Consider the following 5488-nt stretch of genomic DNA (forward strand, 5'->3'; position numbering starts at 1 on the left):
GGCTGGAGGAGACGTGTTAGCAAGGAGCTGGATTAGAAATGGAGCAGCAGGGACTCGAGTGGGCATTCCCCTATGGCATGCTGGTGCCACAAGAAGCAGTTTCACCCAGTGTGCTGCACATACAGAAAATATTGTGCCGTGATTTATGTGCAACGTTACTTAATATAAAACAACAGGAAAAAATGGTCAAGTTGAAGAAAATTTGTTGTTCTCTGATTTTGCCTGAGAATCACCATGATTACATGGCAGAGTGAGGCTAAAAATTTCTCTGTGATACATAAGTCTTAATTTTGCAAGGGGCACAGTGACTAAACTTACCAATCAAATAACAAATTTACCACCACCGGAAAGAATTTCTTCTGGCCCTATAAATGTACTTTTATCACGAAACGTTACAAAATCTCTCTACAGGAAAGAGAAAAGAGATAGAATAAAAGATAAAACAAAGAGAATGAAGAGAATGCCTGTTAGGAAACACTTTAACATGCTTTCTGGATTTCTTTGTGGCTCTTTGAAAAGCTTGCAATTTAGAGAATTTTATACATAGATTGCAAACCTTGGCATCTAAAATACTTCTTAAAAAGATTTATTTATTTTTATTTGAGAGGTAGAGTTATAGAGAGAGACAAAGAGGCAGAGAGAGGGATCTTCCATCTGCTAGTTCACTCCCCAAATGGCTGAAACAGCTGGAATTCAGCCAGCGTGAAAGTCAGGAGCCAAGAGCTTCTTCCAAGTCTCCTGTGTGGATGCAGGGTTCGCAAATGTGGACCAATCCTCTGCTGCTTCCCCAGGCCATAAGCAAGGAGCAGGATCAGAAGTGGAGCATCCAGGACTTAAACTAGTGGCCGTATGGGATGCCAGCACTGTAGGCAGAAGCTTAATTCACTACACCACTGCATGAACCTCACCCCTAACATGTGTTCTCAAAAGTTGGTTTACTAGATTTAAAAAATACATATATTTGTTTTTATCTTTCAAGCTTTTACTTCAGTGAAACAATCTGGGATAGTTTGTTAAAAGTGATCTTGTCAAAAGCAGCCACATCCTACAGATGGTTCTTAGTCCTCAGGAGCCAGGATCTGTCCTCCAGTTTATCTATTCCATGTCTGTTATCTTTCACTACATGTATTAGCAGCTTTTAAAATCCACACCCTACTGGAGCTAGTTTAGAGGAAGCCCTAGACTAAGTCATCTGTTTGAGTACTTGGGACACACTCTTCCAATCTTGCCATCCCTATCTCGTCACCCCAAGGTTTTCTGTGAAGTAGGATGGAAGACTGGATCACAAGTACAACTTACCTGGCTTGTTTGGGTTCATCCTGTGCAAGTCCTTCTTCCTCAGCCTCATTGCCCTTCCACTTTCCTCCTCCCCTTCAGATCCAACAGAGTCACTGTCATCATCATCTTTACTATTTCTGGCTCCACTTTCACTTCCTGTGGTATCTTCCACATCTGCAATGCCATACTTGCCCACCGCGTTTTGTTCTCTGGGCCGGCTGGCCTTCTCCTGCTCCTAAATCTTGATGGGATGACACTAGTGTAGGGTGTGACACAAGTGCACGGTGGGCCAGAGACAGCTTTGGATACAGCTTGTGGTGACACAACCTTCTTTACACACCTCCCGTCCAACAGATCACTGACCATCTGGAGACCAGGGTTACCTCTCACATTTCCAAAACCCAATGGTAGCAGCTGTGTCTAGGAGCTGGGGGCAGTGCAGTCAAGGAGTACAGGATATGGGCACCCAGTGCTGAGAGAAACAAAAGAGCTAGTAGATATTGAAAGAAATAATAAAAGAGGGCCTGGCATGGTGACCCAATGGCTAAAGTCCTTGCCTTAAATAAGCCGGGACCCTATATGGGCACTGGTTCTAATCCTGGCAGCCCTGCTTGCCATCCAGCTCCCTGCTTGTGGCCTGGGAAAGCAGTCGAGGACAGCCCAAAGCCTTGGGATCCAACACCCACTTGAGAGATCTGGGGGAAGTCCATGACTCCTTGCTTCAGATTGGCACAGTAACAGTTGTTGCAGTCATTAGGGGAGTGAATCATCCCAGGGGAGATCTTTCTCTCTGTCTCTCCTCCTCTCTGTATATCTGACTTTCCAGTAGAAATAAATAAATCTTTAAAAATTAAGAAAAGAAAAAACAGCTACTTATTTGAAAAGCTGAGTAACTCAGAGAGAAGAGAGAGGGGTCTTCCATCTGCTGGGTCATTTCCTAAAGATTCACAACAATCAGAGCTGTGCCACACTGTAGCTAGGAACCTGACATTCCCTCTGGGTCTCCCACATGCGTAGCAAGGGAGACAGGCTTCTCAGGCACAATAACAGGAAGTTGTATTAAAAGCAGAGCAGTCAGGACTCAAATTCCTACTCTAATATGGGATGCCAGCATCACTAGCAGTGACTTCACTTAGTCTACTCAAACACCAGCCCCGTTTAGTAGCTGTTATGAAACTAAAAGAGAAGAAGTGCAGAGTTGTTGATATAGAGTAAGTTCAGGAAGCTTTAGTACACAGTGAGTTGGTATGGTCAGCCAGGCTCATAATTCTGGGAGTCTTCACAATCGGACGGGTGCTTGGTGGGGTAGCTAGCACTGGTGCCAACTGTCCTGGGAGCGTGGAACAGGTTCAAGGTCACCTTGCTCTCTAGTAACAGGGAGGCAGCCAGATGACACAAAACAATTTTCTGCTTCATTTTTTTTCCTTCTTTAATGTCATTCTTGATACTTCTTCCCATCTTATTTAAGATGTGAATGGCAGGCAGATCAAACACAGGCTATAAAATATTTCTTTCAAATCATGCCCCAAATTCATTCTCTTACCTCTCCTGTACCTCCCCATAATCTTAACCAAATTACGTCTCTTATTTGTTTATTTATTTTTGAAATTTTTTCCATGACACAGTTTTGTAGGTATAGGGATCCCTCCCTCCTCATTTCCCTCCCACCATTTCCCCCATATAATCACAGCAGTCTAGTCCTTTAGTAAAAGTTACTAGTTTAACATTCTGCTGTTTAAGTGCATCATGGCAAAAATAGATGTTTTTAAATAGGCAGAAAACAGGAGTTTAGAATCTTAAATATGATACACATGATTTACTGTGCAAGTTGATAACAATAAGAAACTTACTAATAGCTAAATGACTAGTAGTGATCCAAAGGAAGAATTAAAGAAGAGAGAGATCACACTACATAGTTTGGGCATAACTATTAACTGGAGCAAAACTTTTTATCAGGGGGACAAGCTGTTTCACACAGAGAAAAACCGTCTCAGGAAATGACTCAGGGAAAGCAGACAAGAAACACATCATGAGATTGAACCCTACTCTTTCTTTGATCTGTATCACGAAATTTCATTGTATATACTTGCAGTTTTAGGACAAGAATTAACCAAAGTCTTTAAAGGTCATTGATCTGACTAAACAATGAGAGAGGGAGAGAGATCCTTCAGTCACTGGTTCAGTCTCCAAATGATTACAATAGCTCAAGCTGGGCCAGATCGAAGCCAGGAGGAAGGAACACCATCTGGGTTTCCCATGTGGGTGGCCAGGATTTGAGTACATGAGCCATCACTGTCTGCAGTCTCCCAGACATATCAGGGAATCAGGAGAGGAATTAGCACTTAAACCCCAGGCACTCCAACATGGGATGCGTGTTGCCCAGGCAATGTCTTAGCCTTTATACCTAAGGCCTATTCCATTTTCTAATTTATTTTGGTTTGAAAGACAGATCAGATTTACAGAGAGGAGGACAGAACAAAAAAAATCTTCCATCTGCTGGTTCACTCTCCCAGTGATCAGAGCTGAGCCAATCCAAAGCCAGGAGCCAGGAGCCTCTTCTGGGTTTCCCACATAGGTTGAGGGTCCCAAGGCTTTGGACCATCCTCTACTGCTTTCCCAGACCACAAGCAGGGAGTGGGATGGGAAGTAGAAGAGCCGGGACACCAGCTGGTGTCCACATGGCAACTTGGCTCTTGTGAGGTGAGGATTTAGCCATTGAACCGTCATGCCAAGTCCCTATTCTACTTCTTTTAAGAAGCAGATGTTGGTTAGTAGCCAATGAGAAAGGTGGGGTAGCCAGCATTCAGAAAATTCTATTTTTTTTTAAAGACCTATTGATTTTATTTGAAGTCAAAGTGATGTCTTTTATCTGCTGGTTTACTCCCCAAATGACTGAAATGACCAGAATGGTATTGTCTAAAGCCAGGAAACAGGAGCTTTGGGCGATCTTCTACTGCTTTTCCAGGACATACGCAAGGAGCTGGATTATAAGTGGAGCATCAGGGATACTAACTGGTGCCCATATGGGATGTGTGTGCTGCAGAAAGAATATTATCCTGCTACACCATAGGGCCAGAACCTGTGTTGATTTTAATTAATCTGTTTGGTTTGAGTCCTGAATCTCAAGATCACTGTTGTGGATTCTGGTCCCAGGTGGCTCAAAGATCCTTTCAAGGTGCATGGGATGGCATCTCCTCAGCATGTGTCCTTCCTACCTTTGGGAAATGTGGGCCATAGCTTTGACTACATGGTTCACTCCTCCACATACTTCTCGTGAGGGGTTCTCTCTATGTAATTTTCCCTTCGTATCCACAGGAAGATTGTTTACAACATCCACTTCAGATATCAACATCAAAGGATGCTCAAGTCCCTTAAATAATCTGATTGGTGGTTGGAATTTGGTCTAGAAGTTAAGATAAATATTGGAGTGCTTGATTTGATCCGCAGCTGTGGCTCTCAATTCTAGTTTCTTGCTTATGCAAATCCTGGGACACAATGGTGATAGTTTAAATAGTTGAGTCCCTGCCACCCCCATCAGAGACCCAGATTAAGTCTCAGATCCTAACTCCAGCTTTGCCTGGCCCCTGCCAGTGCAGTCATTTGCTGAGTCAGCAGATGAGAGCTCTTTTTCTCCCTTCCTCTGTGTCTTTCAAATAATCAAAAGCAATTTTTGTTTGATGGGATGTTTGCATATAACCCTTCACACACATTTGTCCATATACTTTAAAATCATGCTTACATTTATTATAACATCTAATATATTGTGGGCCTGAAATGATGGTTCAATCGGCTATCCTTCCCCCTGCAAGCATTGGGATCCCATATGGGCTCTGATTCAAGCCCCAGCTGCTCTACTTCCCATCCAGTTTCCTGCCTGTGGCTGGGAAAGCAGAGGAGGACAGCCCAGAGCCTTGGGACTCTGCACCCCTGTGGGAGACCCAGGAGAAGCTCCTGGCTCCTGGATTTGGACCAGTACCATTCTTGCCAATGCAGCCATTTGGGGAGTGAATCAGTGGATGCAAGATTTTTTTTTTTGCTGTGTCTCTTTCTCTCTGTAAATCTGCCTTTCTAATAAAAACAAATGAAAAATAAATAAATAAATATCTAATATAATGTAAATGATAACTAAGTTTCTGTTGTATTACACTGTTTAGATAGTCATCACAAGAAACATGTTTGCATGTTTTTGGCTGAGTGTTTTTTGTCCTCA

The 5488-nt window shown here is 43.0% G+C and overlaps 1 pseudogene; it reads right to left on the bottom strand.

Annotated features, from left to right (window-relative positions):
• Positions 1-862: 862 nt before the first annotated feature.
• On the bottom strand, positions 863-1644 carry LOC131480723 (elongation factor 1-beta-like; annotated as a pseudogene).
• Positions 1645-5488: the final 3844 nt, after the last annotated feature.

This window comes from Ochotona princeps, chromosome 7 (genome assembly GCF_030435755.1).
Source record: "Ochotona princeps isolate mOchPri1 chromosome 7, mOchPri1.hap1, whole genome shotgun sequence".
Classification (NCBI taxonomy): domain Eukaryota; kingdom Metazoa; phylum Chordata; class Mammalia; order Lagomorpha; family Ochotonidae; genus Ochotona; species Ochotona princeps.